The sequence below is a fragment of the Heterocephalus glaber genome, unplaced genomic scaffold (assembly GCF_053883595.1).
Source record: "Heterocephalus glaber isolate CG9 unplaced genomic scaffold, H.glaber_assembly_v1.0 deba00001461, whole genome shotgun sequence".
NCBI lineage: Eukaryota > Metazoa > Chordata > Mammalia > Rodentia > Bathyergidae > Heterocephalus > Heterocephalus glaber.
The window spans coordinates 8,745,073-8,766,304 of record NW_028258308.1 but is presented as its reverse complement, the minus strand read 5'-3'; the positions used below and the strand labels follow the sequence as shown (position 1 = coordinate 8,766,304).

Sequence of the window (21,232 nt, the reverse complement as noted above, 5' to 3'; positions counted from 1 at the left end):
CTCCAGCTGCCACTCCCCGCGCCCGGGCGCGGTTCTCGCGCCGACCGTTTGTATTCGCAGCGGCGGATTCAAGCCCGCCAGGCACCGCGGCGATATCTTCAAAGCGGCCGAATTCCGCCCTGCAGATTCCATACGGCGTTCGTCCAGACCCTGAGAAGACGTGACTCATCGAGAGCTTCCTAAATGGCCAATATTCGATATTAAGTTGCAGTTTAGAAGTAAGTATAATTTTGATGGTTAGAGTGGCTCAGACCTCGAAACGAGAAACAAGGAGTCTATGGCGAATGTGAAATAGCAGGAATTGAAATGCTTCTTTAAGGGTCAGAACTCGAACGTCACTTCCGGCAACAATAGGAAATGTCAACTCGGACAGTCTGCTACGCTGACTCCAACAGCTTGAGGTGCTCTGAGTTCCCGGACTTCTAGTGCTGTTTCTGGCAACTTCAACACTGTCGTCTTCACCGGCGTGAATACGTGAAGTTTAGACAGGCTTCTCCAGGGCCTGGGCACCAGTTCCCGGCTAAGTCACTTTCTTTTTGGCTAAAAGCCCCAGCCAAGAGGCCGATTCGTCGCGGCGGCGGTGGAGTTCGCAGCTCGCTCAGGTACAAGCGTCAGCCCAAATATTCCAGATCTCTTATGTTTGTTTCCTGTACACTCTCACTTTTCTACTCGGAAATAGCCGGTACTTGCCAGTTGGCAGAAACTGGCCGACCAGCAAGAGTTTAGAACCAATGACAGTGTAACGCATCTTGAGTGACAGCAGCGATGGCTTATTAAAGTGAAGAATCAATGTTGGGAGGCCGGAAAAGGTGTTCTTGTTTCTAGGCTATTGGGGTATAGGTCAGTTTGGAACTCTAGGTAGTGACCAGAAATAAAAGCCAGGAAATAGCAAGGGTTACTTTCCTTATGACCAAGTGTTGCTTTTCAGGTAGTGAGACTATCACTTGGGTGCTTAACCAGTTTTTGGTTCTTTACAAACTTTTCAGTAATAAAAATGCAAAACGCGTGCGATTAGGGTCACGTTAGATTGTCAGTTGCTACAACAAATGCGGGTTATAAATTTTGTTAACCTCATAATTTATCTTCTCTTGTTTGTTCCTCTGTGACTGGGCTCTTACTGCTCGAATGACAGCGCTGAATAATATTATTTATTGGAAAAAATTACATAGATGAGTCCCAATTCTCAGTCGTTAGATTTTTTATTTTTATTTTTAAATTCCATTGATCCAGTAGTGAAGCAAGGCAAACAACAAGGGCATATGAATGACATCATTAACCTTGGTTGGTAATCTGTTGTCTTTAACCTTGGTCTTAGTGGATGGGAGTGGATGATCCACCCTAGTGAGCTAATGGTCTTTGGGAAATCCCAAAGGGTGGTATTAATTACAAACTTCCTTTTATCCCTTAGGGAAGTATGTAAATCTGGCCATTTAATTTCAAGGTCTTACCTTCTTTGGATGCACCTCCTGTCACTGTTTTAGTGTGTTCTCATCTTCTGTACTGACTCCTTCCAGGGCCTTGGCCCTGTCTGACTGCCTGTTAATTTCTACCTAATTTACTTGGCTATGATAGATAGAAGGCAGGTCAGTGGCAACCTTTGTAATCAAATAGGGATGAGAGAGGTCAGTGTTAGAAGTGTATTTTAGATGTTTCTTTTACTCTTTTATCAAGTGCTTGTAGTAAATCCTTTTAAACTGAAAGGCCTTTTCCCTTGTTAAAAGAATTTTAGAAATTGCCAAGCAGTTTTGAGAGTATATTTCTTTTTTTTTACACTGTGCTCAAGGTTGAACCTAGGACTTCATGCCTGGTAGGCACATGCTGTGCCCTGAGCTAGTACATCCCCAGCACCTGGATGTTTCCTTTAAGTATTACTAGGTGGATTAGGTGGGAGGTACCTACTTCTTTCTGCATTGCATGGCTGCACATCACCAACTCAGCTTTTGTCAGTAAACCATATACACTTATTGGGAAAAAAAGTGCAGGCTTCAATGTCTGTTATAACTGTGTTTTGGGTATGACCTAAAAAATTGCCTATGCTTCTTGAAGGTTTGAAAATGTAAATCCTTACCTGTTAGTAAAATATTATCGAGTTTATCTCTTATGCTTCAGTTACCACCAACCTTAATTTGGCTATTCTCAAATTGTAAATTTGGCTTTTAAATTGGAGCTTCCTATCACGTTAACATACTTCATTGGGTATAGCCAATTAGCTACTATAATTTTGCGCCCTTAGATGACTGGAAAATTTTAAACACATGCTTGATAGAATTGCACAGTTGAAATGCTTTCATGCCCAAAATGTTTTATGGTAATAACTTTTAGATAACCCAAAACATTCATCATAATTTATTACCTATGATCAGTTTAATGGAGAATGCTTTGTGTTTTTAGTAGGCTTTGGGTAGATTAAAAATATTTTTCTTGCTTTACAATACAAAAACATTGAATTACCAAAGATTGCTCCTTTCTTTGATCGCAGTACATTAAAATTAGTTATTCAGATTTATGTCTTTGTAGTTAATTACAGCTAATTTTTTCTGCAGTATAATACATATTTGGAAACTGAGGCTATTCTATTGGCTGGTCCATGATAATGCATCACAGTCATTAACACACATACATACACACACACAAACTCATGTTGCTTTTCCATTAAATTATTTTACTTAAGTAATATTTTAGAACAATTTTAAGGAAAGACATCTATTTCTGGCAATTTATCTTTCCTGATTCTTTTGCTCTTATTGTTTTCTTTTTCTAAGAACTTTCTTGACAAAGATTCTATAATAAATATCTTTGGCTGACTTGAGTAAGTTCATAATGTGCCACCTTTGCAACTATCCATCTCCATAATTCACTTCATGTTGTAAAGCTGAAAATCTACATTCAGTAAACACCCCATCCCCACACCAAACCCAATCCTGGTAAATCACCATTCTACCTTCTATATCTATGATTTTACTACTCCAAATACCTCATATAAACAGGATTATACATTATTTGTCCTATTGTGACTGGCTTGTTTTAATGTAGTGTTGACATTTTAACAATAGTAAGTCTTCCAGTCCATGAATATGAATGTTTCTATTTATTCATGTCTTCTTTCATTTCACTTTTTAGATTTCATTGTAGAAGTCTTTCACTTGCTTGGTTAATTCCTAAGTACTTTATTCTTTTTATTGCTATTGTAGATGGAATTGTTTTCTTAATTTCTCTTTTATATTGTTCATTGTTAGTGTATAAAAATACAACTGATTTTTGTATGTTGACTTTGTATCTTGTAGCTTTGCTAAATTAGTTAGTCCTGAGGGTTTTTATCATTTTGAGTTTGTTTTTGCAGAATTATGGTTTCCTACATGTAAGAGTCTATCGTCTGCAAACAGTGATAGTTTTACTTTTCTTTCCTATTTGGATGCCTTTTATTTCTTTTTCTGGGCTACTTTCTCTTGGAACCATAGAATTTTATTGCTAAAAGAGACTTTGGCATTCAAAACCCTTGTTTTACAGATGGGACAATTGACTTCAAAGTTTGTGACTTCCCTAGTTCTTACAACTAGCCAAAGAAGGAGTGCGAGTCAAATCTATGTTTTCTGTTAGTCTCTTTTCACTATTAAATGTTTTCCAGTTTCTGACTTTCCTCATATTTTTGGCTACCCTCAATATTTATTTTCTTTTGACAGCTTGCTTTTTTATGTAAAACTGATTGAGTGAGAATTGTTTGTTTTGTTTTTTAATTCCCCAATGCTCATAGGAATAGCCATTGCAAGATAGTGTAATGGACATTTAGGAGGTGGGCTGGGTGAGCTGCCATGGCTGCTGACAACTACAATTGTGCTTACTAAATAGTAGTGCAGTAGAGTGAGAACCAGTATTAATCTGAATAATACTGGTGAGAAGTATGATAAATTTTATTACAAGAAGACAATAGAATATTTCTTTAGTAACAAATGCAAGCCTAAAACTCTCAGATTTTTGGTTATGTTTGAATAACACATCTTGCTTTTCACATTTGTTTAGATGCCATTTTGATAACATTCTTTATAGTATAAAATTAAAGATGGGAAAATTCTTCAGAAAACAAAATAATACTGTAAATCTTTTTACATTTAAAAAAACCTCTACAAATGGTAAGCCTCTTAGTAAAAAAAAAACCCTGCTCTTTCAAGACCAGATCTTTAAATTTAATGAGTGGGAGCTTTTTTATGTGTTTGCTGTACCTTGTGACCTCTTAGTACTTAGCTATTTCCCTTTTCTCCTTAGAAAGACCTCCTTGTGGAGTCACTTTTCTTTCATTTCTCTGCAATTGTTGCCTTTAAATTTTAGGAGTGTGATTGGTTATCAGGTTTTTTTCTTTTTAAAATTTCTCTGCCCACTATACTCTAAACTACTTTGGTGGTCTATTCTTTTGCAAGTAGAGAAATACTAGCTGCCAATTACATGTCTTGTAGAAAATATTTTCTGAGCTAGTCTCTCACATCTTATGCCATTGAATAAAATCACATGCTACGACTTCTATTTAAAAATATTGAGAGGGTGTAAGAGAATTTCTCTGTCCTTAAAACTTAATAGAATTTGTGTTTTAAGGATCTTTTTGTAACATATTAGACCTTTATCTGAGATAGAACATTTATTTACAGATTCTACTATTTGGATGCAATAAGAAATATTGATGAAAGGTAACCATTTGTAATGAGTATTTAAATGACATGACACTATTCATACATCTGTCGGTCGTCATAGTTCAGTAGTTTAAAACTGAGCAGAAAGAATTTTATGGAACTTTTCTACTTCAAACAAAAGTATATAATATGCCTGTTTGAGACCTCTAGACTCTTCTGTTCTTCCCATTTTCCCTTGTGTAGATTTGATATACCTATATGGTGTAGAAATTATTCTTCATACATAAAATTGTCTCTGCATCAAGTGTCATTTGAATGTTCACTACCGTGAAATTACTAAAAGCATTAGTACAGTCACTTTTTCTTAATGATAATTTATTTGTTTCATATGTTAATAGGAATTTTGTTTGTTTGTTTGTTTGTTTTTGGTACTGGGGATCAAACTCTGCACCTTGTGCTTGTGAGGCAGGTGGCAGAACCACTGAGCTAAATCCCCGGCCCTGTAGGAATGTTTTGATTAAAACTTCTTAATATTTAGTATGCAACAGCTGTTAATAAAATTATATCTATCTTATTTTATGGAAATACTCTTTGAAAAAAGCATAGCCATTACAAAAACAGCCAATCAAACATACTATCTCTTAGAAATGTAGCCATCTATTGGAATTAAATAGTACAGAATATTATTGTTCATATAAATCTAATAAATTAATAACTGATGTAGTTGTTGGTAATTAATTCTTAGTTTCACCTGCTTTCTAGGTGAAAGTTTTCTATGCTATGTTACGATAGATTTGTTTGGGCTAAAACTGTACTTCTTTTTTAAATACTCTTTTAATGAGAAAATTACATATAAACAGAACCATAGAATCTTATTTGAAATACTGAAGATCACACAGCAAGTTATATCATAAATGGAGCTTTAAATTTGCCTCCCATAGTAGGAGTGCCCTAAAAAAACCTTCTATACATTTCTATAAAGCACGTTATGTACTCTACATTCTCTAATTTTTTTTTTGAGACAGGGTCTCACTATATAGTCCAGGATGGCATTGAACTTGTGTGATCCTTCTGCCTCAGCCTCCCACGTGCTGGGATTACAAGTTTGCACCGCCATGCCTGGCAACATTCTCTAATTTAAGACTAATAAAACTAGAAGTTAATTTCAGTAAAACCAAAAAGACCTAGCTAACTACATCCATTTAGATTTGTTTTTTAAATAACTCTTCAATAAGTATTTGGTCAATATGTAAAAAAAAAAATTACTATTAATATTGCTATTGTTACAATTTTTTAATAGAAACAAGGATATTCAGTATAGGAATGTAGGAGACTTAAAACTTATTCTGATATTTAAAATGTTGTTAATAAATAAAATCATTATATCCACATTTATTACAAATATAATATTCAAAGTAATCCAAAATAACTAATGTTATGTACTTTTTAATTAACAGTTACACTGATTTTTACTACTCTGTTTTGCATGTACATTTGAGGTGTATGTGTGTGGTGGGGGTACGACCCAGGCCCTCACACGTTAGGCAAGTGTTGTATTGCTGAGCTACATCACCAACCCTACATTGTCTCTTTTATAGAGAGGTAGGAGGCACACAAATAATCTTTGCAATTATATCTCAACCTAGTTACCAGTACAACTTAGGATATAGTCAAAACATCACTATAGGATTTCTGTGGTTGAAGATTTGTATTCCTTGATTGTGTCTTCCTTTGATCTATGTAGTAAATTATATGACTCATAGGTCATAAGTTTTTGACAGCTGAATTTCCGAAAATGCAAAATAGTTATTATCAGATCACACCAAGAGCATTCATTAAAGTTCCTCCTCTATTCTTTTTTAAAAATAATTTAGTTGAGGTATCATTTTACAACCAAAAATCTTACTTATTTTAAATGTACAATTCTCTCTCTTTCTTTGTTTCTCTCTCTCTGTCTCTCTTTCTCTCTTTGTTTCTCTCTCTCTCCAGAGGTAATTATAGACACATATGTTTCTTGTATGCTTTACCTAGTTTCCTTGGCAACATTTTATAAATTATAATACACTATCACCATTAGGATATTGACATTGATACAGTTCAATTGTCTTATTCAGATTTCCATAGTTTTATTGCTCATAAAAATGGATATATGTGTGTATGAAGTTCTGTTAAAGTTCATATAGATGACACCACAATTGATGTACTCAGCAGTGGTAACACCACAGGATTTCTTCATGCATCCCTTTTATAGCTATACCTAGCTCCCTCCTAACTAATAATGAGTATCTTACCCCTTTTTTTAAATTGAAATTTTTCTCTTAATTGAAAGAGTGCCCTAAATATAACACATTTGCCAATCTTGGGTGGTTCTTGTTGCCAGTACATTGACACAGAGGGCAAGAGAGCTATCTGCAATACAGGCTGAAGCTTATAGCTGAGGCCCTGATATCAGTTTGAGTGGCTGAAAGAGATGTGTTTAATAAACCCAGAAACACAAAATTATCAAAAGAAGTCCCAGATAATTAACTCAATAATTTTTCTTGTGGAATATGTCAATATTGTTAGAGACCTTCTGTAATGATATTTTGGAAAAGGATAGTGGTAGAATGTGTATATGAAAAAGTGTACCAACTCCAATGTCAGTATTTGACATAGGAAAATCACTTTACTTAGACATCGAGAAATGAAAGACCAAGAATCCAAAAGAAACAAGAAATGAAAAGCTAGTTCATTATAGATTGTGAATTTTTTTCTTTACATGTTTTAAGCACTTTGTGGAGGGTGTGCTTTCTTATAAAGCAAATGCAAAGCAGACTGTTTTTCTCATAAGCAGATCACAACCTATAAATGCTTCTTAATCCACCTTTCATTTTGACTGATAACCTCCAGTCCCTGAAAACTTACACAAAAATAAAGTTAAAAAGCACATTTTTTAAAGTCTCCATTAGGTCTAGGGATATTTACTATCTTGGGCTTAGTTTTCTTCACTAGGATATATTAAATGGCACTTTCAAGTTTTGAATGACAATATCATATTAAATTCATAAAAGAAATCTATCAGAAAAATATAGATAATTTTTGTGAATTAAAGTTCCCTATTTTTTATTTGTTTTAGAATAATTTATACTTGATACTTCCTAGAACTCAACTGAATATTGCTTAATTTCTTTTTTCTTAAATTTTCACTAGTACATGTTTGCAATATATAATAATTACATTCATTGTGGGGAGTTGGTACATGCACATACACATATTAATTCTTTTTATATACCCTTCCCCTTTTTCCCTCCCCTCTTTATGGAATTTCTCATGCTACCCTTTTATAACTATACTTCTCTCTTGGCTAGTGTTGAGTATCTTATTATGTGCTTATTTACTCTTTGTATATCCTCTTTGGTTAAATGGTTGTCTCATGCCCATTTTTTAAAGTGGATTATTTTTTTACTCTTAGGTGTTTTTGGTTTTGGTTTTGGGCTTTTTTGAGATAGAGTCTTGCTATGTAGTTCACTTTGGCCTTGATCTCACTATGTAGCCCAGGCTGGCCCTGAACTCATTATGCAGCCCAGGCTGTCCTTGAACTCATGGCAATCCTCCTGCCTCTGCCTTCCATCTACTAAGATTACAGGCATTACTCCACCCAGCTACTTTGGGGTTTTTGAGAATTTTTTATATACTCTAGATAATAGTCTTTTGTGAGATGAGTGATTTGAGAGTAATTTCTTTTAGTCTGTAGGTTACACTTTTAGCTTCGAAATGTAAGTTTTTTAAATCAAAGATTTTCAATAATGATGAGGTCTACTTTAACTTTTATAGATCATGCTTTTGACACTAAGTCTAAGAACTCTTTGCCTAGCCTTACATCCTGAACATTTCCTTCTATGTGTTTTTTTCTAAAAGTTTCATAATTTTATGTTTTACATTTATGTCTATGATTTGACTTTTTTTTAAAGGTATAGAGTTTAGGTCAGTGTTGATCTAATTCAATTCTTATTACTGTTTACCATTCATTTATTCAATTAATCAACAAATATTAAATGAGCATGTGATGTTCATGGCACTGTTTGGTCCTGGATTTGGTCCATGTAGCCTATTTTGTGGCATCAGTTCCTCATACACACAGTGACGCTAGTGTGTGCTGGAGCTGTGGACTTCTCTGTGCAAATCTGTGGTATTGTTAATGAATAAATAGTTAACACAGAGCCATACAAAGCAAGGACTATGTATATGTATATATGCATGTGTGTGACTATGTATTATATATGCATATATGATATATATGTGTCTATGATATGTATGCATTTAAATTTATACTTATTAAAACATAAACTTTATAGAAGTGACTAAAAGTGCAAAATGATACATGAGTTCTAAGCTTTTGCTATTACGAACTGTGCAGCTATAAACATGGATGCACATATATTGCTGTGGAAAACTGTTTTTTTATATACTGTATCAATCTTAACAAAGTTAGCTCCAACTTACTTTACAAATTTAGTAGTTAGTTTTTTTTTTCCTAGTAGCAAAACTAGAAAAAACTAGCAAGTTAGAAAAAACTAAAAAATTTGGGTGGGTGAGGTAGGAGGATCACATGTTCAAGGCCAGTTTAAGCTGCATAGTGACTTCAAGGTCATTGTGGACTACATAGTGAAACTATCTCAAAAAAAAATCTAATAGGCATTTTTCTAAAGTTCACAGATCCTAAATTATTGAAATCTAAGATGAACCAGAATTAGGACTACTCAGGTATTTAAATCCAAAATAATTAGATGTACTCCAAAATGAAAGAACAAAAATAAAAGTTATTTAAAAGGAATGGAATTAATGAATGAGTTAAAAATTATTATTCACTCAGCACCCAGAAGGAGGCACCCCACCGCTATTCCACTTTCCTAGGGCAGAGAAGGTGAGCCAGTCCCAGCACCCACAAGGAGGCTCCCCTGCCGCCATTCCACAGTCCTAGGGCAGAGAAGGTGAGCCAGTCCCAGCACCCGGAAGGAGGCTCCCACACCAGCATTCCACACTCCTAGGGCAGAGAAGGTGAGCCATGCAAGTGCCCAACCTCCCCCCGTGGAAATGAAAAGACACGTAAACAAGCCTCAAAAACAGACTTCCAGATTACCTACAGAAACCCCAAAGGGAAACGAGATGGAACAATCTGATGCTCAACCACCTGGACTCCCTGAACTGGCAACAAAAGAGGATCTGGGAAAAATGAAATCAGAAATAATTACTCAGATAACAGCACAGATTGTACTCATAGTGCAAAACATGATTAATAAATCTAGAGAGGACACAGATAAAAAAATAGATGATCTGAGGAACATGATGGAATCCCAACACAGGAAACAAATGGAATCCATACAACAGATGCAAACAGATTTCCAGGAGATTAAAAACTCCATCAAAAGTCTGCACAGCAGAATGAATCAGTGTGAGGACAGAATTTCAGATATAGAAGATAAGATTGCAATTAGTGACCATGAAAAGAAAAATAGCTTTAAAATTGTAAGGGAACACAAGAAATCAATCCAGCAGCTACTAGACGATGCAAAGAATAACATAAGACTGAGTGGAGTCAATGAAGAAACAGGAGAGAGTGCAGATGACATAAAAAAAACTGTTCACAGAAGTGGTGGCAGAAAACTTCCCAAGCAGGGGAAAAGAACTTGACATATAGATAAGTGAGGCATATAGGATTCCAGAAACCAAACAGAAAAAGAAAATTCTACAAGCAGGTAGAGAAAAGAAACAAATCATGTACAAAGGAAAGCCCATCAGAATCACAGCAGACTTCTCAGTGCAAACCCTCAAGGCAAGAAGAGCTTGGAGTGATGTATTTCAAGCCCTAAAGGAAAACAGCCTCCAACCCAGATTGATGTACCCTGCAAAACTATCTTTCAAAATTGATGGAGAAATAAGATACTTTCATGATAAAGAGCTCCTCAGGAACTTCAGGAATACCAAACCAGCACTCCAAAAAATTTTAGGCAATATCCTAGGAAAGGACAATGAGGATCATAACCCCAGGAACCCCAACAGAATGAATCCACTGGGTGTGACAAATTAAACGCAAAGGGGGAAAATCCAACAAAAAGAAAAAGTCATGACAAGGCCTTTAAAACTTTTAACTTCATCTTCCTAATGAGTGTATAATTCAATCTTGTTATTGTACTGATTAGTATTTTTCTGATTCTAGAGTTGCACACCTTTCCTTGTGCTGTACTGGCTATTTATCATCTAATTGTGTCTACTTTTTAATTGGGTGGTCTATTAATGAGCTGTAAGAGTTCTTTATATATTCTGGTCATAGGTTATATGCATTGTAAATATGGTCTGTTTAAGGACTACTTTTCATTTTAATGATGTTATTTAAAGTTCTAAATTTTGATGGAATCTCATTTATCAATTCTTTTCTTTCATACATCCTGTTTTTTGTATCCTGGGTAGTTCTTGCCTACCCTAAATTCATAAACATTTTCCCTTATAATTTCTTCCTTAAGTTTTATACTTTTAGGCTTTCATATTTAGGTTCATAGATCCCTTCAAGTTATTTTTGTATATGCAAATGAAGGGTTGAGGTTAATTTTTTATATATGGATACTAGGTGTTCTAGTGCCATTTACTGAAAACACTCTCTTTTCCTCTGCTCTTGAATTGAGTTTATACTCTATAAAATGTTAATGTTAAATAATCTTTCAAAACTCAGTGGACCATATATGTGTGGTTCTATTTCTAGATTCTCTGTTTTATTCCAGTGATCTATATGTCTTTCCTTACACCAACACTGCCTTGATTACTGTAGCTTTAGAAGAAGTCTTAAAATTAGGTACTAAACATCCTCCAACACTGGTTTTTGGTTTTTCTTTTTACTTTTCTAGGTCCTTTGTACTCCTACATAACTTTTAAATTTCAATATCCAATTCTTCATTTATAGCAAGTATACACAGACCTGAATTTTTATATATACCTTGTGTTTTCTAATCCTGCTAAATTTAAATACAAGTTCTAGGGGCTCCTAGAGATTTCTTAGTATTTTCTCTGTAGATGATCATTTCATCTACATATAAAGACATTGCTTCTACCTTGCCAATCCTATCCTAACTGTGTCATTTTATTGCCAAACTATTTTGGTTTGGGCCTAGGTTTCAAAGTTTAATGGACAGATGAAGAGTAAGCATATCTGCCCTTGTTCCCAACCTTAAGGAGAAACCATTGTATCTTCTCCATTCACATAAGGCGTTCTCACTGGAAGTATGGAGTACATGTCTTTACTCTGTTGAGAAGGTTCTGTTCTACTTCTAGTCTCCTGATAGCTTTTACCATGAACAGCTGTGGAATTTAGTCCAATACTTTTTCTCCAACTAGTGACAGGATCATATGGCTTTTTCCTTCCCTCTGTTCAAATGATGACTTTTGGGGGTGGATCTTCCAATGCTGAACCAACACTGCCATCCCTATAATAAAACCACTTTCTACATACTGCCAGATCTGACTTCTAACAGTTTGTTTTCTTAAACAAATTTCTATCTATGTTCATACTTTTTTCTTCTATTATCTTTATCCAGTTTTAGGATTAGCACAATGTTGAGTTCCTACAATGAGGGGAGAAGTGTTCCTTTTTTTCTGCTTTAAATATTTGATATAATTTATCATTTAAAATGTGTATGAGCCTGCTGTTGTCATATAGGTAGGTTTTCAAGCTAGGAATATACTTTCTTTAATAGGTGCTATTCAAATTTTATATTTCCTCCAGAGTTAGTTTCATTAATTTGTCTTCCAAGTTACTTCTTAGAAGTTGTCAAATTTATTTCAAAAAAGATTTTTGTAATATGCTTTCTATATCCTTTTAAATTCTGTAAAATCTGTGGTAATGTCTCCTAGGTCTTGATATTTTAATTTTAAAAATGTATAATTGATATTGTGTAATAGGAAGTAAAGGTCTAAAGGAGCAGGGGAAGTGGGAGGGGTAGGGGAAAGGAAAGAAGGGGAAAAAAAATATGAGAAAAGGAAAAAAATGGAAACAAAATCTTTGCAAATAGGGAAGGGTGGAGGGGGTGAAGGGAGGGAGGAACGGGGGAAAAAACATAAGAACCAAGGTACTCATGTAATAGTACAAGATCCCAATGATGTATGTAAATGTATTTTATACCTAAAATGTACCAATAAACTTAATGGGGGAAAAAAAGAACCTAAAAAGTAATTATTATTCCGTATTTTATTAATAAGAAACTTGAGGACCAGAGATCTTAGGATAATCAAATTTTGTGTTGAAGTTTGATCCAAATCTTTTTCACATCAAAGTTTTTGTGCTGTCCATAAAAACAGTAGCCTGAGAGAGCAGCTGCAGATGGGAGCAATAATAGACGCAATAAGCAGTGACAGAGGTAAAAGAGATGAGAATCAATGATGAAGAAACAGATGGTAGAATGCTGTTATTCTGCATAGGCACCAGCAGCTCTGGGCATATGGTGTGGTAGTTTAGGATAAATGCTTTGGATTCAGGTTGACCCGGAGTTTGAATCCTAAATCTTGCACTTGCCAGCTATGAGACCTCAAGCATATTTACTTAATGTCTTTATTAGGATAATGATACCTACTTATTAGGATTGTTGTAAGAATTAAAGTAAGATAATAAAATAATTAAAAGTGATTGACACAGAGGATTAGTTTATTGCACAAAAACAGTATTGTTGATTAACATTTATATTATTAAATTCTATGTACATTAATATTCATAATATTATGCATAAAAGTAAGGAATATGGCCAGGAATTCTTAAGAAGTAAATTGTCACACACAAAAAAGGGTTCTGGTGGTGGGGTTTTTTTTGATGTTTAAAAATAATTTCTCTGCCTCTTAAAATTTTTTTTTAAATCCTTATCAAAAAATGCCAAAAGTAATTCTTACCTAATGTTTTGATGTTTTCCCTAATAGAATCTCTATTTCTACTCATTTCCTTAGCAGTGGTTTTCAGTGTGGTTACAATGAGCCATAGGGGTGTGATTCTTTTTTTTTTTTTTTCTTTTTGCTGCTTTCTCCTTTCTACATCCTCTCCCCACCCAACCTCACCCCGTGCCCCTTGTCTTTTTCTTTTTCTTTTTTTTTTGTTATTAAATTCTTTTATTGGTACATTGTAGGTATACAACACAATTACATTTCTCATTGGAAATTGTACCTTTACATAATGCATCTTGGTTCTTATTTTTTCCCCATTCCTAGCCCTCCCTTCACCCCCTCCACCCTTCCCTATTTACAAAGACTTTATTTCCATTTTTTCCATTTCTCATCATTTTTCCTTTCCCTTCTTTCCTTTCCCCTGGCCCTCCCACTACCCCTACCCCTTTGGACCTTTTCTTCCTAGTTTACATTATTGATTATTCATTCTAATCATTGGTACATTTTAGGTATACAATATAATGACATTCATCATTGGAAATTTGCACCTTTACATAGTCTCGCTTGCTTCTTATTTTTCACCCTTGCCCAGCCCTCCCTTCAACCCCTCCATTCCTCCCTATTTACAAAGATTTTGTTCCTATTTTTCAATTTTCTCATATTAATCCCATTCCCTTCTATCCTTTCCCCCTAGCCCTCCCACTTCCTTCCCCTTTGCCCCTTTTCTTCCTATTTCACATTACCTATTATACATTTAGTCCTTATTTACACTTTCAGTTTCTCACACCAGAGAAACTATTCGGTATTTATACATGTATGTCCTATTTATTTCACTTAAGAGTATTGCCTCAATGTGCATCCACTTAGCTATAAATGTGTCAATTTCTCATTTTTTATGGCTGAGTAGTACTCCATTTTATAAACAAACCACATTTTCTTTATCCAGTCTCCAGTTGATGGGCATTTGGGCTGTTTCCAAGTTTTAGCTATTACAGACTGTGCTGCTATGAACATGGGTGCACATATATCACTGTGGTATGATTCTTTTAATTCTTTGGGGAATATCCCCAGCAGTGAAATAGCAGGGTCAAATAGGACTTCCAGTCCTAGTTCTTTGAGGTATCTCCATACTGATTTCCACAGTGATTACACCAGTCTACACTCCCACCAGCAGTGGAGAAGGGTTCCTCTTTCCCCACAGCCCTGCCAGCATTTGTTATTGGTTGATTTCATGATAGCAGCTCTTCTTTCTGGAGTGCAGTGGAATCTCAGCATTGTTTTCATTTGCATCTTTCGAATGACCAGTGATGTTGAACATTTTTTCATGTATTTATTTGCTATTTCTACTTCTTTGTCTGGGAAATGTCTGTTCATTTCTGATGCCCATTTTCAGATTGGGTCTTTAAATTTGGGAGGTCTGGTCTTTTTAAGTTCTTTATAGATTCGAGATAGTAGACCTTTGTCTGAGGAAGAGCAGGTGAAGATTTTTTCCCACATTGTGGGTTGTCTCTGCTGGTGGTTTCTCTTGCTGTGCAGAAGCCGTTTAATAAGAAGCGATCCCACTTGTTGATTGTTTGTGCTAGATCACGGGCAACTGACGTTTTGTTCATAAAATCTTTTCTGACACCGATGTCTTCAAGGGTTCTACCTAACCTCTGTTCCAACTGGTTCAGAGTTTCTATTTTAATATTTAGATCTTTAATCCATTTTGATTTTAGTTTAGTCCATGGTGAGAGATATAGGTTTAGTTTTAATCTTTGGCAAGTTGAAAGCCAATTTTTCCAGCACCATTTATTAAAGAGTCTATCTTTCCTCCAGTGAGGATGTTTGGCTTCTGTATTGAAGATGAGATGGCTGAGTGTGTCTGGCGTTGTTTCTGCATCTTCTCATATGTTCCACTGGTCCTCAGGCCTATTTCTTTGCTAGTACCATGCTGTTTTTATCACAGTAGCTTTGTAGTAGAGTTGCAGGTTGGGGATTGTGATACCCCCTGCCATGTCTCTGTTACCTAAAATTGCTTTTGCTATTCTGGGTCTCTTCTTGTTCCAAATGAATTTTTGGATTGTTTTCTCAAGGTCCATGAAGTATGCTGCTGGGATCTCAATTGCAATTGCCTTAAATCTATATAGCAGTTTTGGAAGTATGGCCATTTTCACTATATTAATCCTTCCTACCCAGGAGCAGGGGATGTCTGTCCATTTTCTGATATCATCTTCAATTTCTCTTTTCAGAGTGCCATAGTTTTCAGAGAAGAGGTCTTTGATTTCTTTTGTTAGGTTGATTCCTAGGTATTTAAGTTTTTTGCATGCTATTGTGAAAGGACTTATTTGCCCTATTTCTCTCTCAGTGAGTCTGTCCTTCGTGTAGAGGAATGTTACTGATTTTTGTGTGTTGACCTTGTAACCAGCTACTTGACTGAATTTGGTTATTAAGTCTAGAAGACTTTTGGTGGAGTTCTTGGGGTCTTCTATATAGAGTATCATGTCATCTGCAGATAATGACAATTTGACTTCTGTATTACCTATCTTTATTCCTTTTATTTCTTTCTCTTGTCTAATTGCTGTAGCTAATATTTCCAGAACTATATTGAACAAGAGTGGTGATAGTGGACATCCTTGTCTTGTTCCTGATTTTAGTGTGAAGGATTTCAGTTTTTGACCATTTAGTATGATATTGGCTGTTGGTTTTTCATAGATGGCTTCTATCAGTTTGAGGTAGAGACCATCTATTCCTATTTTTTGTACGGTTTTTATCATAAATGCATGTTGGATTTTGTCAAATGCTTTTTCTGCATCTATGGAGATAATCATATGGTTTTTGTCCTTGCTGTATTGATATAGTGTATTACATTGATTGATTTGCATATATTGAACCATCACTGCATCCCTGGGATGAATCCCACTTGATCAGGGTGTATGATCTTCTTGATGATCTTCTACATTCTGTTTGCCAGTATCTTATTAAGGATTTTTGCATCTATGTTTATTAGTGAGATTGGCCTATAGTTCCCTTTTTCAGTTGGGTCTTTTTCTGCTTTGGGGATCAAGGTGATGCTTGCTTCCAGGAATGAATTTGGGAGTATTGCTTCCCTTTCAATTTCATTGAAGAGTTTAAACAGTAGTGGCAGCAGTTCCTCTCTAAATGTCTTGTAGAATTCAGCAGTGAAGCCATCAGGGCCCAGGCTTTTCTTAGGTGATAAGTTTTTAATTACATTTTCAATTTCATTGGTTGATATTGGGTTGTTCAGAATTTTTAGGTCTTCTTCGTTCAACTTTGGTAATTCATATGTATCTAGGAATCTGTCCATTTCTTCTGTGTTGTCCATCTTATTGGCATATAGGTTCTGGAAGTAGGTATTGATGATCCTCTGCATTTCTGCTGGGTCTGTTTTAATTTCACCCTTTTCATTCCTAATTGCATGGATTTGGGCCTTTTCTTTCCTTTTTCTGACAAGGTTGGCTAAGGGTTTGTCAATTTTGTTGCTTCTTTCGAAGAACCAACTCTTGGCTTCATTGATTTTTTGTATCATTCTCTTGGTCTCCATTGCATTGATTTCTCCTCTAATCTTCATAATTTCCTCCTTTGTATGAGCTTTGGGGTTGTCCTGCTCTTCTTTTTCTAGAAGCTTGAGGTTCAGCATGAGGTTGTTTAATTGGGCTCGTTCTGTTTTCCTAATATGCGTATTCACTGCTATGAATTTCCCTCATAAGACTGCTTTCATTGTGTCACACAGATTCCGATATGTTGTATTGTCATTGTCATTTAATTGAAGGAACTGTCTGATTTCTTCTTTAATTTCCTCTGTGACCCATTGGTTATTCAGAAGTGTGTTGTTCAATTCCACGTGTTTATGAAATTTTTTGAGTTTTTTTTGCTATAGATCTCCAATTTCATCCCACTATGGTCTGATAACATACAGGGGATAACTTCAATTCCTTTGCACTTACTTAAACATGTTCTATGTGTGAGTATGTGGTCTATTTTTCAGAATGACCCATGTGCAGCTGAGAAGAATGTGTATTGTGATTTTGTGGGGTGGAAGACTCTGTAAACATCTGTTAAGTTCATTTGTTCAGGTGTTCCACTGAGTTCTAGTATTTCATTACTTATTTTTTGTCTAGTTGATCTATCTGTGACAGTGGGGTGTTGAGTTCCCCCACTACAATTGTTTTAATGCATATATGACTTTTCATGTCCGTTAGTATTTGTTTCATATAGTTGGGCGCACTAGTGTTTGGTGCATAGATATTTATGATTGTCATCCCTTCCTCTTGGGTTGTTCCCTTTACAAGGATGTAGTGTCCTTCTTCATCTCTCTTAATCAGTGTTGGTTTGAAATCTACTTGATTTGCAAAGAGGATAGCTACACCCGCTTTTTTTTTTGGTTCCTGTCACATGGAGTATTGTTTTCCACCCTTCAACTTTCAGTGTATGAGTTTCCTTTTGAATTAAGTGTGTTTCTTGTATGCAGCATATTGTTGGATTTTGCTTCTTGACCCATTCTGCCAGTCTTTTTTTTTTTGATTGGTGAATTGAGACCATTAACATTGATGGTTATAACTGAAACATATTGACTTGTCATTGCCATGACTTTTTCTTTTTGTTGGGTTCTCCCCCTTGACATTTAATTTCTTGTCATGCCAGATGGTTTCATTCTGCTTTGCTTCCTGGGGTTGTGATCCTCAATGTCTGTTCCTAGGATATTGTGTAAAATTCTTTGGAGTGCTAGTTTGGTATTCACGAAGTTCCTAAGGTGCTCTTTGTCATGAAAGTATCTTATTCCTCCATCCATTTTGAAAGATAGTTTTGCAGGGTACATCAATCTGGGTTGGGGGCTGTTTTCTTTTAGGGCTTGGAATATGTCACGCCAAGCTCTTTTTGCCTTGATGGTTTGTGTTGAGAAGTCTGCTGTGATTCTGATGGGCTTTCCTTTGTATGTGATTTGTTTCTTTTCTCTAACTGCTTGGAGAACTTTGTTCTTCTGTTGAGTTTCTGGAATCTTAACTATTATATGCCTATGTGTAGATTTTTTTTTTTTATCAAGGCTATTTGGAGTCCTATATGCCTCACTTATCTGTATGTCAAGCTCTTTTCCCCTGCTTGGGAAGTTTTCTGCCATTATTTCTGTGAAGAGATTTTTTTATGTCATCTCCACTCTCTCCTGTTTCTTCATGGAGTCCAATCAGTCTTATGTTATTCTTCTTTGCATCATCTAGCAGCTGCCTGATTGATTTCTCATGTTCCCTTATAATTTTAAAGCAGTTTTTCTTTTCCTGGTCACTAATTGCAATCTTATCTTCTATATCTGAAATTCTGTCCTCACATTGGCTCATTCTGCTCTGTAGACTTTCAATGGAGTTCCTCATGTCCTGGAAATCTATTTGCATCTGTTTTATGGATTCCATTTGTTTCCTGTGTTGGGATTCCATCATGTTCCTCAGCTCTTCTCTAGATTTATTAATCATGTCTTGCACTAGGGGCACAATTTCTCCTGTTATCTGAGAAATTATTTCTGATTTCATTTTTTCCAGATCCCCTTTTGTTGCCAGTTCAGTGGGTCCAGGTGGTTGAGTATCAGAGTGTTCCATCTCATTTCCCTTTGGGGTTGCTGTAGGTGATCTGAAAGTCTGGTTTTGAGACTTATTTACATGTTTTCTCATTTTGACTGGGGCAGGGGCTGTTAGCGCCTGCATGGATTATCTCCTCTCAGCTGGGAGAGGTGGGACAGGGCCCAGGAGCAGTGGTAGGCATGATGGCCCAAAAGTCCTTTCCTGTGGGCTGGGAGCAGCAGGAGGGATGGTGCCCAAGGAAGCCCCTTCCTCTGGACCAGGAGCAGTGGGACGGCAGCTCAGAAGGCCCTACCTCTGGGCCAGGAGCAGCGGGACTCAGTACCTTGGTCTGGTGGTCTGGTGTCCTCTGCGTCTTTGTAGTGTGGAACCAGGTGGCTGCCTGTCTGCAGTGGCGTGATTCGGTGTCTTCTGCAGGACTTGGGACCTTGGTAGGGCGTGCACAGACCTGCCTGTCTGCAGCAGGCTGATTCTGTGTGTTCCACAGGACTGGGGACCTCGGTAGGGCATGGGCAGACCTGCCTGTCTGCATCGGTGTGATTTGTCTTCTTCCGTGCAACTCGGGACCTCATTATGGCGTGCACAGACCTGCCTGTCTGCAGCAGGGTGATTGGGCTTATATTATAGGCCAGTAATTCTTAAACTGAGTGCACAAACTCAATCTCAGTTTTTTTCATCTGCACATGCTCAAATCTCAGTTTTTTCAACTGCACATGCTTTGATTACAGAACCAGGAGGTTTCCGGTTGCAGAATGTTTATAAGATTAATGAAAATAACTCCCGTACAGCCTTTCCCCAGATTCACCAGTTTTTATCATTTTGCCCGATCATCTTATTTTTTCTTTATAAACATGGATGTTGCTGTTTTTCTGAAACATTTTATGGTAGGTTGCATAAATCATGGCTTAATGCTTCTGTGTGTTTCCTAAGAACAAGTATATATTCCTTTTTAAAAATTTTTTTCTTGTAGTGGGAATCAAACTCAGGACCTCGCACTTTCAAGGCAGGCGGTGGCACAACTGAGCTAAATCCCTGGCCCTAAGAATATATTCCTTTTAACAATTGTATAGTTACATAATTCAGAAATTTAACGTGGGTTCAATATTTTTATCCAATCTCTAGCCCAAATGTCTAGTTTCTCAATTACCTCAATGTCCTCTATAGCAGCTATTTTCTAGTACAGGCTCCTTTTCACATACTGCATTCAGATGTCATGTTTTTATTTCCTTTCATCTGGAACTATTGCTCTAGTTTTCTTTGGCTTTCATGACATTATCATTTTTGACAGAAAAAATTCTGTTCTACAGGCCGCGTTTGAGCTTTTGTATTCTTCATGATTATATTCACATTATGGTTTTGGGCTGGAATCATGATTATATTCACATTATGGATTTGGGCTGGAATATAATTTATGTTATATCTGTCTCAGAGTACCACAGCCAGAGACACATGGTATCTATTTGCTTTTCATTGATAAATGCTAATTTTCATCATTTGGTTCAGGTATTATCTCATTTCTTCATAATGAGTGATATGTGGGAAGGTATTTTGAGACTGTAAATAGTCCGCTCTTTATCAAATTTCATTCAGCATCATTAGTAATTATTGTTTGAGTTATCTTTTCTCTGAAGGCTGTAAAATGATTATTTTTCTAACTCCATTGTTTACATCTTTAATAGTTGGCATTGTACTGTTACAGAGCTTTTCCTGCATTGGACTCAAGGGATTCTTTTCTTCTGTAATGGATTATAACTCATTACTATCATTTTTATTTTGATGCCCAAATCACCCCAAGTTTAGCTAGTAGGAGCTTCCTTCAGTTAGCTCTAAATGTCCCTTTTGACATTATCTTATTCCTTTTGTTTTGATTTGCTTTTAGCTCCATGGACATGGCTTTAGGAAACATTGTTTTAGGAGTTTTCCGTTATCTCTTGAGGGGACCTTAAGTAGACTGAGAAAGTGAAAGTTGGGAAAAGGATTCACCTTTTCACAATATTTCTGTAGAGCAGAGCTTCAGTGGATATCTAACTGTAGGCAAACCTCCCAAATATGTAATGTATAGAGTATAAGATTTTGTAATTGTATCTGTTAAAATAAAGATTAAAATAACTTGTTAACATTGATAGACAAACCACTGGATACATTCACGAA

General features: G+C 36.0%; 1 protein-coding gene across 2 annotated transcripts in view; it reads left to right on the top strand.

Moving 5' to 3' along the window:
* Positions 1-277: 277 nt before the first annotated feature.
* Positions 278-21,232, top strand: part of Fbxo8 (F-box protein 8) — a 55,760-nt gene continuing 34,805 nt past the window's right edge. Inside the window, exon 1 of one of the 2 annotated variants that reach the window (XM_004852943.4) lies at positions 278-602. The gene's annotated coding sequence lies outside the window, so the exon portion shown is untranslated. The remainder of the gene's footprint in view (positions 603-21,232) is intronic. The other variant, XM_087217013.1, reaches the window with a different exon arrangement.